This window comes from Heterocephalus glaber, unplaced genomic scaffold (genome assembly GCF_053883595.1).
Source record: "Heterocephalus glaber isolate CG9 unplaced genomic scaffold, H.glaber_assembly_v1.0 deba00001463, whole genome shotgun sequence".
Classification (NCBI taxonomy): Eukaryota; Metazoa; Chordata; class Mammalia; order Rodentia; family Bathyergidae; genus Heterocephalus; species Heterocephalus glaber.
Window position 1 is genome coordinate 18,462,368 of NW_028258310.1, and position 14,580 is coordinate 18,476,947.

Here is a 14,580-nt window from a genome sequence, read left to right on the forward strand (position 1 = left end):
TGCAGTGTTGGGGAAAGTTTAATGGTATATAAAACAAATGTTCCTCACTAACAACTGCAAGGGATTAATATTCTCAATTTTCTGCTAAACTAAAAACAACAGCCATGCCTACCTTTCTATTAGCTTTGCAGTAGTAATGGTCTTTTCCAAAAAGAGTGGTTGTGGTGCTTTAAATTGCTGATTGATTTTCTTTAAAAGCACAATTTAAAATAATTTTTAAAGAGGTCAAATCACATATTACTTTGACTTGTCCACTTAGTTAAGTAGCTTATTTGCAAAAAAAAAAAAAAAAAGGAAGTAATTTGATATACATCTTAAATTTCTGACATGTGGGGGAACTATGCTGTGCATAGAAGGATGATTAACAGCATCTCCTGACTCGTACTCACTGAATGCTAAATGGGGCCCCTAGTAAACAGTTGTGACACTAAAAAATATGTCTAGATGGGCAGCAAAATTGTTCCCAATTGAGAAAATCCTATTTTAGAGGATGTTACAGACAAGATACCATATAGGAAAGTTAGATAACTAAACAAGCAACAAAGTAATATTAAAATTTTGAAAAAACACCAGATTTTGTCAAATGTACAAAACCATTAACTGTAAGAGTTACTATTATTTTAGGTAACATTAACAATCAAAATACCCTACAGTTAAAGCATAAATCAATGCTTTTTCAATTGCAATGACTGAATGGTACAGCACAATTTCAGCTACTTTTAAAGGGAAAAATATGCAATGAAGATCCACAGAAATTTAAAAAATTACCACTCTGTTAATTAAAATGTTGCGCATAACTGCAGTTGCTCTCCTGTCAACTACAAACTTTTTTTTTTGGTACCGGGGATTGAACTCGCGACCTTGCTCTTGCAAGACAGGCAGCGGAACCACTGAGCTAAATACCTGGTCCTCAACTACAAACTTTTTAAAAAATTGAAATGTATGAAATCGAAAGGTTAGGATGTATCACAGTTTTCTTGCTGTGAAAGGTAACATAAAATTTAAACAAATCCATTTAAAATGATTCCATTTTCTAAAACCTATTTTTCCCCCAGCAATGTCATGGCTCTGCTTAAGCTGCACCTCTAAGACATAGTGACATGTCCTGTTTGAGGTCAGTTAGTACCTGTTAAGAACAACCAGAAGGAAAGGATATTAACACTGCAGTCTGTATTTCAGTTCCGTTTGTAATTTGTGCAAATCCCATTTATTCTCCAGCAAGTGGAGCTGAGAACGACGCCAAGATGCGAGACTCATATTAGATATATTATGAAAATCCTGCCATCTGCAGAAAAGAAATATTAAAGATGGTGTTAGAAATATGAAATTTAAATTCCAAATTTCCATTATCAATGCTGAACTGAAACACATCTTAACATCTGGCCAATCCTTATCTACAGCTACACATCATGGGTATGGTTCTCTTAGGACAGAACGAGTTATGTGGTTAAAGGGGCAAAGAGCATATTCCCCAGTCATGACAGGGACCTCATCTGACTGCCCTCAGCCTAGGGAGAACACCAAGGTTGTATGTCAAGACAGGATCCTACATCCTGCAACATACATCTGAAGTTTCTCCTTTTCTCTTCTTAAGAGTCTTTCATTGCCCACGTGCCTCCAGTTTTTTGTCTATCATCCTCATGAATTAACCTTGCCAGAGAAACTCAAGGTTAGGTTAACTGATAGAAGGATATTTTACTTTTTGGGAGTGGGGGTAGTGCTCAGGATTGAACCCAGGGCTTCATGCAAGCTAGGTAAGCTACATCCCCAGCCCAGGAAAATATTTTAAAACAAAACAAGAACACACGCACGCACGCGCGCGCACACACACACACACACACACAAACATTTAAGTTTCATTATAAATGCTTTAGAACCAGACTTTTGTTGTTGTTGTTTTGCTTTTTTTTAGCTTTTAGATTTTTTTTTTTGGTACTGGGGATTGAACTCAGGACCTTGCGCTTTCGAGGAAAGGCAGGTGGTGGAACCACTGAGCTAAATCCCTGGCCCTTGTTATTTTGTTTTCAGACAGGGTCTCACATCAGTTCTCGGCCTTTTGGCTAAGATCAAGTGCAGACAGGGTCAGTCTCTCACTATGTAGCCCAAGCTGGCCTAGAACTTGTGGCGATCCTCCCACCTCAGCCTCTCAAGTGCCAGGATTACAGGCCTATGCCACTATGCCCCGCTAGACCCAGGTTTCTAAAGTGGGGTTCATGCAGACTGGTGCAACCACTGTGGAAATCAGTATGGACATACCTCAAAGAACTAGAACGAGAGGTCCCATTTAACCCAGCTATTCCTCTGCTGGGTATCTTCCCAAAAGAATTAAAAGAATCATACCACAGTGATATATGTGCACCCATGTTTACAGCAGCACAGTTTGTAATAGAGAAAGCTTGGAAACAGCCCAAGTGCCCATCAACTGGAAACTGGATAAGGAAGATGTGGGTTTTTTTATAAAATGGAGTACTACTCAGCCATAAAGAATGAGAAACTAAGGACATTTATAGCTAAATGGATGCATACTGAGGCCATAATCTTAAGTGAAATAAATAGAACACACATGTGTAATTACCGAATAGTTTCTGTGGCATGAAAAACTGAAAGTATAAATAAGGATTAAAATGATTAAAATGAATAATTGATCATTTGAAATAGGAAGAAAAGGTCCAAAGGGGTAGGGGAAGTGGGAGGGGAAGGGGAAAGGAAAGAAGGGAAAGAAAAATTTATGAGAAAAGGAAAAAATGTTAACAGTCTTTGTAAATAGGGAATGGTAGAGGGGTGAAGGGAGGACAGGGAATGGGGAAAAAATAAGAACCAAGATACATCATGTACAGGTACAAGTACCCAATGATAAATGTAAATGTACTGTATACCTACAATGTACTAATAAAAGAATTTAAAGAAAAAAAATAAAGTTGGGTTCATGAGAGAAGGGAAGTGTGGTCCACATACAGGTTATGGAAAGTTCCATGAATTATTTGGAAAATTAAATGGAAAAATATTATATGAACCGATAATATTTAAACTAAATTCTCAGATTATGTGACTCCCAAATAAGCTAAGAATGATATGCAAAATCAACTTGCATTTATTGGGCACTTCTCCTGTACTGTATTAGATCCTTTCACATTACCTTATTTGATCTTCAACACTTTTGCCAGGTGGTAAACACATGGTGTTGATAACAGGAGTAAGCTTTTTGCATCTTTTAAAACACTGAATTTATAGAACTTATGGTTTTAGGTTAGCCATCTCTACCTTGTTAGCACATTAGGATCTCCTGAGGCTTTTAAAAATCCCAGTTCCCAGGCCACATCCCAGAGCAATTAAATCAGGCCTGTAGTTTTCAGTGCTCACATGGGGAGCCAGAGCTGAGAACCTGTACTCAAGCAGTTTCTCTTCAACAGTTCCTCAGGATGGGTAACACCTCAGACCCCAGGTTCTAAAGCTTCCAGAGGGCCCAGTGCCTTACTTCCTCCATTGCTAACCTCCACTTCCTTCTGATTCAACCCATTCAGTCTCTGAAGCTCACCACCATTGCTCTTCTTTCTCCTAGCACTTTCCCAATTAGACGTCTTCCTTTAAAATCCAGTTGAACTTTAACTTCCCTGACATTATCACAACCCACATTACAGTAGTTTATGAACTTACACTTCCTCTCCTACTAACCTGCATTAATTCCTCAAAGACAGGGACCAAATGTCATCTGTGTATCATTCTTAGCATCTAGCAGTGCCACCCATTACACACTGGGAAAATGACAACGGAACTGTGGTGAAATTTCAGTGGCTACAATGGGGGACCACGAGCAGAGTTCAGTGAGCTCTCTGCCACCTCCCGCTAGATAAGAGAATGTTGTGAGGGTCATCACAAGAACATTAACAACAGTAACAACTGGTGAGCTCTTAACCGTTGTGTCAGGTTTCGTGCTAAGCCCTTTCAATGCATTAACTGTTGCTAGATTCCTACAATCACACGAAGCAGGTTGTGTCCATTACACAAATGAGAAAAAGGAGTTTAAAGTACCCTTTCTGACTGAAGGTCACATAGCTAAAATATAACTAAATCTGGATTTACAACGCCCGGTCTCTTCATCACTAATACTGAACCAAGATTTAACTCTGGCATCATCAGACAAGAGGTAATTCAAGTTTCATATTAGTTTGTAGCAAACCGGAAACAGCTACACGAGGGAGGGAAGCCCCGCCTCCACCAGGTTTTGTTTCTTGTGGCCCGGAAAGTCCTACTTGTTCTTCCAGGCCTATCTGTGGACTCCGGGCCTGGGATCAGCCCTAGTCGAGGTTCAGCACGCCGCCGCTAGGCGTGCAGAGAGGATGGTACGACTCACCAAAAGCCGGGGCGGGCCCAGGCCTAGCCACCCGCCAGGCGGGAAGAGAGGCGCTCTGCAGCTAAGTAAGGAGTGGCCGGACCGGGGCGTCCCGCAGCAGCAGGACCTCGACCTCCCTCGTCCCCCAGAGCACCGGGGGAAAGCGGTCCCGGGTGTTGGAACCTGGGGTCCACAGGGCAAGCACGCTCTGGCCGCCTTTCTCTGCCCCGCGCACCCACACGGCGGTCCCCGCCATACCTTCCGGCCGCCCCGCCGTGCCAAGCCCGAAAGTTCCGCACTCTGCCAGTGCCCCGGGGCCCTGTTCCTCAACTCGCCAGCCCAGCCTAGAGAGCTCGGGTCAACCCGCGTACCGCCTCTTCCGTCTTCACACCGGTCAGCTGAGCTGGGCGCAGGCCGCAGCTGGCGGGGAGAAGCATCTGCGCAGCCGCTGTGAGGCCCGGGTTTACGGGGCGCCCTCCGCAGAACACGGGTGGGGCTGCAGGCGCGACTACCGTCACCTCCAGTGAGGCCGGCAAGCTTCAGTGTATTTCTAGAGAATTTCATGCAAGTGCAGGCGTTAAGCTCAGGGGGCTCCTTTCAGTGGTTCTACATGGGCCCCAGCAATTAGAATTTTTACCAGTCCCTAGAGGTGAAAGGCTCCGGCAACCATGCCAGACCTCTTCCTCCAGGTGAGCTAAGCAATGCTTCTCCCCAACTCCAACTCCAGTCTTAGAAAAGCTGCTCATTCTTCTAGCGTCTCCACTGTGAAAGCATTAACTCATTGCTCCTATCATAGCTTTTTTCTCCTGTTTTTTTGCGACAGGGTCTCACTATGTAATTCAGGCCGGCCTTGAACTCACTGTGTAGCCCAGGCTGGCCTCGAACTTGCAATGATCCCCCTGCCTCTGCCTCCCATGTGCTGGAATTACACACCCTGCTGCTCCTGTCGTAACTCTTAACTACCACTTTATTGAGCAGTGGGGTGCTTCAGGCGCTAAGTGCTTTTTGTACATTTTCTCTAAACCAAAACTTTGATTTAGGTACCATTTGTTATTCTCAATTCACAAAGGACAAAATTGAGACTGAATTGACTAAGAATGGACCAGAGTTCACATGATTACTGAGATACTGAACAGGAGTTAAAATTATATGTCCCCGAGTTTACAGCAAAATACAAAAATTAACTAAAAGTGAATCAAAGATGTAAATGTGAGAACAAAAGCTATAAACTCCTTAGAAGAAAATGTACAAATATCTTCTTGAAAGTGGGTTAGGCAGTAGTTTCTAATACGACACTAAAAGTACAAGTAACAAAAGAATACATTGGATTTATCAAAAAATTTTAAATTGTGCCTCAGAAGACACTATCAAGAAAGTGAAGACATCCCATAGAATAGACAATATTTGTAAATCATGTGCCTAATAAAGACCTGTTGTCCAAAAGCTATAAAGGACTCTTGCAACTCAACAAAAACCAGGCAAAGGATCTGACTAGATAGTTCTTCAAAAACGATATATAAATGGTTTGTAAGCAAAAGTTATGAAGGAAATGCAAATCAAAATTACCATAAAAATCCACTTCACACCCACTAAGATGGTTGTAGTAAAAAAGACTATGGCTAGGCATGATTGTGCAGGCCTATAATCCATTACTCTGGGAGGCTAAGGCAAGAGGATCAAAAGTTCAAGCCCAGCTTGGGACTCAGCAACTACTTGGTGAGACTTTGTTTCAAACTAAAATATTTAAGGTTTCAGGATATAGCTTAGTGCAAAGGCCTTGGGTTCAATCCCGTGTGCGTGTGTGTGTGTGTGTGTAGGAGAATAGAAAGAATTGGTAAGGAAGTAAAGAAATTGGAAACTTCACATACTGCTAATTGGATTGTAAAATGGTACAGCCACTTTGAAAAAGTTTAATGAGTCCTCAAAAAGTTAGAGTTATGTTAAGTATCAACAGTTCTATGCTTTGATATACCCAAGTGAATTGAAAACATGTTTGCACAAAAACTTTTACACGAATATTCACATCAACAATATTGACAAGAGCTAAAAAGTAGAAACAACCCAAACCCTTTATCAATGAATGAATGAACAAAATATGGCATATCCATACAATGGAGTATTATTCAGCAATAAAAAGGAGTAAATTACTGATACACGTTTCAACGTGGATGAACCTTGAAAACATTATGCCAAGTGAACGATTTCAGAAGCAAAAGACCACGTATTAAATTTTTCCATTTATGTTAAATGTACAGAAAAAGCAAATCTATAGAGACAGAAAGTAGATTAGTTGCTGGGGGCTGAAGCAGGAAGGAATAGGAAGTGACTATTAATGGATACTGTGGGGAAGGATGAAAACTTTGTGGAATTAGAGAATGATGGTTGCGGAACTTTATAAATATACTAGATACTGCTGGATTGTATATTTTTAAGGGTTAATTTTATTATATGTGAGTTATATCATAATTAAATTTTCTTAGGTACAAAGCACTGTTTTCAGCATTTAAATGGAAAAAATATTGGTTTTATGCTTCTGGGCCTGTATCTTCTTCATCGTATATTACTTCCCCCAAAAACACAATCTGCAGAGCTAAGATTCTGCCCAAGCCTACGGGATTCTAAAGCTCTTATCCACCTTCCATACCAATAATTGTTACTAATTTTCTGTACTATAAATCTGTGTGTGTGTTTGTGGCACTAGGAATTGAACCCAGGGCCTCACACATGCTAACCAAGTGCCCTACCGCTGAATTACATCCGCAGCCCTTTTTATTTTTTATTTTGGAACAGGGTCTCACTGAGTTGCCCAGGCTGGGCTTGAATTTGCCATCCTCCTCCCTCAGCCTCCCAAGTAGCTGGGATTACAGACATGCACCATGGTGCCCCACTGTATATATTATAAATCTTAATTGTAACAGAACAGAAAACTATCCCAGAGCCAGAAACATATCCCTTAAAAGTGCAGAGAGGAAGGAAGAAGGATCTCCAAAGTCATTCATCAATGTCATTATTCATGCTTAGCCAAAGGAATAAAACCAAGAGCAAAATACATAGCAGTCCTGCCTTAGGATGTGCAAGAGGTAAGGCCAGACATATGCCAGAAATCTCTCAGTCTCAAAAAGTGAGGAAGCCCTGGAACCAGCTCGGAAAATTCTCATAAAGTTGGAGCAGGGGGTGAATTATGACATCATGTCATGACCTCATGTCACAGGTCACAGGACAGAGAGAAGAGAGAATTTCAAAGCAGTGTTAATAATTTGGTGAATGTTAAAAGTGAATTAAAATTTTAGGGTCTGTTTTTGAGGAAAGGATTAGATAAAGAAGTTCTTTGATCTCTCTCTCTCTCTCTCTCTCTCTCTCTCTCTCTCTCTCTCTCTCTCTCTCTCTCTCTCTCACTCTCCTTTTGCTTTTTTGAGACAGGATCTTGCCATGTAGTTCAGGCTGGTCTTGAACTCACTGTGTACCCCAGGCTGGCCTCTAATTTGAGGTGATTTTTTTCCTCAACCTCCTGAGTGCTGGGATTGCAAGCATGTGCCACCATACCTGGCCAACTTTTCTCTCTAGACTCCAAGAAAATAACAGACTTCTGTGCCTTTGCTTTCTTACACCCTGGTTAGCCTCTTATATTGAGCTTTTGCTCAACCCACCATTATTAGGCATTTCACATGAGTTGTCTCATTTAAATGCTTGGGACTCCAATACTTGGATAACTTTTATGCCTGTCTTACAGGAGAAGAAACTGAGGCACTAAGGATGAAGTAATTGTGTCCTGTAGTGGTGGGGTTAGGTTAGGGTTAGGGCCAGTTCCTCATCAGTCTAACCCTCTCCAGAATCCTGTAAGAGAATTTGAGTTTGCTGTAACAAAGACAGAGAGATTCAAATAGTTCTGACCTGAAAAAGTAAGTGGGAAGGCCCTAGGGAAGTGAATATTAGAGTCCATGCCATAATGATAGGCGAGAATGAGAAGAGAGAGAGAGAGAGTCAACTCCATCCCTTGTTCTCAGATGACGGAGCTGAGGGCGAGGAGAGGATGGAGTGTGTGATCTGGACCACAAGTCCAGACCCAGGCAATAGAGTAAGAGAGCAGGAGCCAGCTACAAAGTAAGGTGTGTTACCGCAGAGTTTGGCAGGCCTCCCTTCAGTGCTTCCAACTGCCGTGGGTATCCAGTGGGTGTCCAGAGACTGCTGAGCTCTAGACCTTCCCAGCGGGCCAGGCTTTTTCTCAATGGCTATGTCTCACAAGCACTCCTGAACCAAGCCCTTGACACATAGAGGGGTAGCAATGGGGAGACACAGGCTCTGGCCAGCTCATGGATAAAACTGGGTGGTTGGTGGCGAGCCTCAACCAGTACAGAAATACCACTGACTTCTCCCTTTTTCCTTGTCATTGTACAAGGGGTGATTGAAAAATATAGTGTTTAAATTTGAAAAAATTTATTACTATAAAAGACACATTGTCATTAACCTCCCTCATAATACTCTCCCTTGCTCCAAACATACTTATCCAGTTGTTTTTGCTACTTTCTGAAGCATGTCTGGAAGTCCTCCTTTATGAGTGTTTTTATGAGGGATGGTCAAAAATACAGTGAAGGCACCATGTGCCTTCCAATGAAAAGGCAGGCTTGTAAAAATAATAAATGTGGTCTCATCTACCTTATTCTTCAGATCTGGTACTGTGGGACTTCTGACTCTTCCCCAAAGTTAAAATGACCATGATAGGCAAATGTTTTGAATTGACTTAGGACATCCAGGCAGCCAGAAGAAAAAGACTAAAGATATTCATGAAAAAGGACTTTCAGGACTGCTTCAGAAAGTGGCAAAAGGAATGGGATAAATGTGTTTAAAATAAGGGGGCAGCCAGGCATGGTGGTGCATACTTGTAATCCCAGCACTAGGGAGGCTGAGACAGGAGGATTGCCACAAGTTTGAGGCCAGCCTGGGCTACATAATGAGTTCAAGGTTATCCTGAGCTACATAGTGAGCCCCTGACTCAAAAAAGAAAAAAATAAAATAAAATAAGAGGGGATGCTTTGAGGGGTATTAATAGCAATGTGTTTTTTACTGCAATAAGATTTTTTTTTTCTTTTTTTGTACTGGGGATTGAACTCAGCTCCTTGTGTTTGGGAGGCAGGCGGCAGAATCACTGAGCTAAATCCCCGGCCCAATAATTTTTTTTTTTTGGTTCCTGGGATCAAACTCGGGTCCTTGTGCTTGTGCAGCAGGCAGTAAAACCACTGAACTAAATCCCCACCCCCCAAGAATTTTTAACTTAAACACAAACCATAGTTTTCTACCATACCTTTTAAGTGTGCTCATCATATAGATCTTAAAAATCTATTATAACATGGGAATCTGAAACCTTGGATTGGCTGTTGGTTTTTCAAGTTGAGGCTTCATGCTTTAAAAAAAAAAAATCTGGGCACTACTACACTGGAAGCACAATTATAAATGGCTAACATTTATATTCCTCTAAACGTGTATTTACTAAGCAAAACCTTACAGCATAGCTGCTGTTCTCATCATCATCACCCTCCTTCTTATACAGGTAAGGACACTGAACACGGTGAATGAACTGGCCTGCCATTGTCACACAGATGGTAAGTCACAGAGTCCACTTTAAGCCTAGGCAATTGGAGTCCTGAGCCCATGTCATTGAGCCCAGTGGTGTGCTTGGGCCAAGTTGACACTTTTCTCAAGGACAGTGGTCAGTTGGGTGTGTAAGGAGAAATAGCCAGGTGACCTGTGTGCTCAGTTTCCCTGGTCAGAGCAGCCCAAACAATACCATAGGTCATCCCAGGGTTACCTAAAGACAGACTCCTACCCAGGCTTGAGGTTGCTGACAGTGTAAGATATTTTTTGTGCTTCTGATGCAAGGTAAAATTTGATTTACAATAATGGGCACAGAATGATCATGTTTATACTTGCAACCTGGCACTTTATTATTATTCCCCTGAATAACAGTGAAAAGAATTTTGTAACCCCAAGGTAACATGGCTCTGTAAGAAGGAAAGAGGGGTGAAATTTAGCAGCAGCTGCCATCATAAATCAGTGTGTGGCTGTTTCTCTCAGAGCTCCAGGCTCAACTCCTGACTGTCATAAACTTGAAGAGGGAAGCCCCATGAGAATTTATGTGACGATGGGAGGACTCATTTTCCTTCCTGTAGGAGCCTTTCTGAAACAAGGAGAGAATTAGGCTTATTAGATTCTATATGAAGAGGAAAAAAAAAACCCAAACCAATGGTTTAGAGGAAGGGAAATGTGGGTCAACTTGAGCTACTTCCTTCCCTTGTGGAAAAAATTGACCTTGTATACAGAGAAGAACATGCTGAATTCAACCAAATAAGTGAGTGGCTGGATGACCGCATGATTTGACTGAGTGCAATCCAGGCTTCCTCTAGGGTGGTTCTTTCAGTGTGAGAACAGTTCAATCCTGGAGTGACCCAGAAATGCTGAGTACATAGCAAGGCCAATCACCAGAGTCAGCTTTTGAATATTCATGCACAGATGATGCACCCAGTCAATATGTTTGATTTTTGTGTTTACTGGTACATTTTCAAATTCACTGTGCAAACTAAAATTCTGAGGGGGGGAAGGAAAGAAAATTCTGTTGAAAGCATACGTTATTTCTGAACAGGGTGGTCAGATAAAAATACTTATACCAAAAGGGTCTTCATTGTTTTTCTAGAATTCAAATTTAACTGGGCACCCTGTCTTTTTATTTGCCAAATCTGGCAACCACTATCTAGGCTAATAACTGTAAGCAGAGAGCTGAGGTGTGGGGAGCATTCCCACACCTGAGAGTCAGAAGGTAGGAAAACCAGAGGAGATGTCTTTGAAGCAGACAGAGAAGTGTGCAGAAACACAAAGAGAGAGCGAGGTGAGGACCGAGCTCCGATGACCATGACACAGGTGTCAGGGAGAGGTGGGGACCAGGAGGATGCTGAGCAGGAAAGCATCCCAGCTTCCTTTCCACACTGTGGAGTTGGCTCTCGAGTTGGCCCCTTGTAAGGTTCCTGGTGCTTCTGAGAAGTTTTTATCAGGGTTCCCAGTGAGGTTGGGGTAGAGATAGGGTGCATATCAGAATTGCAATAGTATATACAACTTTAAATTCGTATAACAGAGATAGCACCCTTTCCCTTTGAGGGCTGCGGGGAGAGCTGTGTGGGTAACATTCATCTACTCACTCACATGGTCCAGTCTGGGGACTGTGTTATGGTTACCAAAGCACAAAGTAAAACTTTAAAAATATCAATCTTGGGGCCGGGGATTTAGCTCAGTGGTTCTGCCACCTGCCTCGCAAGTGCAAGGACCTGAGTTTGATCCCCAGTACCAAAAAATAAAAATAAAATTAAAAAAAATAAAAATATCAATCTTCTCTTGCATTTGTTGAAAGTCATGAAGAATATAGTTTGCAACAACTCATTCAAAAGTCTTATCTCCACTCTACTTCCTTCAAAGCCTCTGTTGTTTTCTTGTGTACCCTTCTTCATAGTTTTTTCAACTTTCGACATTCCCTCCTCCCATCTACTTTTAATTTTATTGTGTATATCTGGTTATCTTCTTTCCAACAAAAAGATTCAACTAACTTCAACCCTGCACCCAAATGATCTGAAAGATGAAGCCTTTTAGGAGCTGGAGAGGTTTGAACAGCACATTTCAGAATGCCCTTTGGCAGAGGAGGAAGGAATGAATGTGAGTTTTCAAGCCCCTGAGCTTGGTATTTTGCAAAGCTTTCCAAGTGATTCTGATACCTGGCCTGTTTTGAGAACTACCACTCTTAACCAAGACAGAAAGTGTTTTTATATCTTGAAAAGTTCTAAAAGTTCTAAAAGTTCATGGCAAGTTTTTCCTTGTGAATTTTGTTCTTCTTTCTGCACCAGGCCAAGAAAGAGATGTCATTGCAAGGAAGTGGACATCTGTCACCTGTCTCAAAAAAGTTCACAAAGTGCTATGCGGGTAACCCAGAGCATTTAGCCAAATGTCCCAGTCAAGATTCCCAGACACACTGGCTCTAACATCAACATAGTCTTGTTGGAAAAAGAGGCTGAGCTTGGATGGTCCTGCCACCTTCCCGACTGGAAATATCCTGAGGATGCTGCTTCTTGGGGCTGCCTTGGTGTGGTGCTGTGGCAGCTGCTGGGCAGATTCATGAGGAGCCAGCCCATGACCCCTGAGCCCTGAGAGTGGGTAGCCAGCCCAGCAGGACATTCACAGGAGAGGAACAGTGATCTTAACCTTTATCCAGGGGGTCTAAGAGTCCCACAAGGGACAGAATCACATCCTACTTATCTGACCCCACAAGGCACCTCAAATCTACAAGCATTTTCTTGTTTTTGTTTTTTTATTGCTAGGGATGGAACCCAGGGTCTCCTGTGTGCTAGACAAGCACTGAGGCACATCCCCAGTCCGAGACCAGCCAAGATCTTTTGAAAAGGTCCATTGACCTCATCCTTCCCACTTCACCTTTCAGTCCTTCCCTATGGCTAAGGATTAGCATGTCAGCAATCTGAAGGTTGGGGTGAGAGAAAGGGCTTAAAGCACCAATGCCAATTCTGCCTCTTTTAAAACAAACTTTGGACTTGTGCGAGGCTCTCCTCAGTTGTTTTAAACCTGTTTCAGAGTAGCACCTCTCCTCCTTCAAACTTGTCTTTCAAACTCAGGGAAATGAAGCCTTTCCAGACAAACTCTAGTGACAGCTCCACTTACCCTGTGACATGTGGCAGCTGAAGGTCAGCAGAGCCCTGTAGCCAGAAGAGAGGAGAGAAAAATGACTAAATGGAGACCTTGTTCCCAGAGGTGATCACCTGTAAAAAAAAAAAAGAAAACGAGTGCCTTGTTTTCTAGCTTTGAAGTCTCAGAATCCTGTCTCAACTTCTTAACTTGACTAAAACACACACACAACAATAAAAACGACTCATGAAGTCCAAATTCACACTTTCTTCTGAGTTGAGTCCATTTTTTGTATCCATGTTCCCAGTCAAGACAACGCAACACATATGCATCCATATACACACATATTGTATGTGACAAAGGTAACATTTTGTTACATATAATTATCATATACACATACATATATAACATTGTCTTATCAAGAATAAAATCATGCTGTCCTTTTTTTCCTTCTGGGGCACTGGTCCACATTAGGCTTACCATTAAGAGATAACTGTTGTCATCCATGTGTAACTCCCTCTGTTGTATCCTTCTGCACAGCACTGGTCTATGAACCCTCCCTGCTTAAGTGGCTGTCCCCCATCTGTACTTTCTGTACCTCTGTGCCCTTTTCTCTGCCTTTGGCCACCAGATGGCATTCTGAAAACATTCCCATCACTAGAGCTTTCTGCATCAAAGCTTCTCTGCAGAGCTCAACTGGCCTCTCTCCCTCTCATTGGCTTCTTTCCAATCCATTTTCCAGAGCGCAGCTGAACAGCTTTCCGGCGGGCAACTCTACATGATCTTGAACAAGTTACTTACCCTCTGGGCTCAGCTTCTTCAACCTGATGGGTTGGTTCTAAGAGAACATAGGTAAAACACTCAGGGCAAGGCCTGGCATGTTGATGGTGTTCTCCTAGCCTGCTTTGAGTCTTTCAAAAGCTCCTGCATGGCCTTCAGGACAAGTTCTAAATTCTTAGCATGGAAGCCAGGCCCGCCATCATCTGATGACCCCTGGTTTTGTCCCCAGTCCCACCTTCCTTCTCCCCAGACTGCAAGGAACTAGATCACCCACCTCAGGCCTTTGCCCATTCTGCTCCCTCCACCTGTTTTGCCTCTTCCCTGGCTGACTCCTCCATGTCCACCAGGATTCAGCATGCACCCTCAAGGAGAAGCCTCCCAGACCTCCAGACTGGAAGCCAGAGAAGCTGCACTGGGCTTGTTTCTTTCATTTCATTTCCCCCACCCCCATCTGAGACCAGAAGCCCCTTAGGGGTTTGGGGTTAGGGTTAGGGTTAGGTACAGAGGTCCCTGCCTGGTACAGAGGATAAATGAGGACCAGACAATGAGGCTGTCACGCTGTCTGTCACTAGAGGGCAATGAGCTCCCACTGCAGCCCTGTTCTCCAAGGGGCCACCAAGCTCCCCTCATAGCACAGGGAGCCCCTTGTCAAACTTGAGAAGAGGGAAACCTGGGAAACATGACTCCTGGCCAAAGCAAATAAGAAAATGAGAGGGCAAATGCATGGCCATCATTGCTGCTTGCATATGGGGCATTACCTAGAAGATGAAGAAAGGTCAAATCATAGTCCTGACATGCTT

At 42.7% G+C, this 14,580-nt stretch overlaps 1 protein-coding gene and 1 long non-coding RNA gene across 9 annotated transcripts in view; one reads left to right on the plus strand and one right to left on the minus strand.

Annotated features, from left to right (window-relative positions):
* Nucleotides 1-4,768, minus strand: part of Rnf14 (ring finger protein 14) — a 26,616-nt gene extending 21,848 nt beyond the window's left edge. For 2 of the 6 annotated variants that reach the window (XM_004921124.4, XM_021266129.2), the window contains exons 1-2: nucleotides 4,589-4,768; nucleotides 1,127-1,285 (exon numbers count right to left, since the gene is read on the minus strand). The gene's annotated coding sequence lies outside the window, so the exon portion shown is untranslated. Of the gene's footprint in view, nucleotides 1-112; nucleotides 244-1,126; nucleotides 1,286-4,351 lie in introns of those variants that run through there. The other 4 variants (XM_021266130.2, XM_013075759.3, XM_087180635.1 and 1 more) reach the window with 4 other exon arrangements.
* On the plus strand, nucleotides 3,971-13,547 carry LOC110351091 (uncharacterized). 3 transcript variants are annotated; one of them, XR_002398125.2, is made up of 4 exons: nucleotides 3,971-4,144; nucleotides 9,876-9,927; nucleotides 11,906-12,022; nucleotides 12,211-13,547. It is a non-coding gene; the product is annotated as an uncharacterized LOC110351091 (long non-coding RNA). The 3 variants fall into 3 exon arrangements; XR_002398126.2 differs by lacking the exon at nucleotides 3,971-4,144 and adding an exon at nucleotides 4,836-5,019; XR_015438866.1 differs by lacking the exon at nucleotides 11,906-12,022.
* Nucleotides 13,548-14,580: the final 1,033 nt, after the last annotated feature.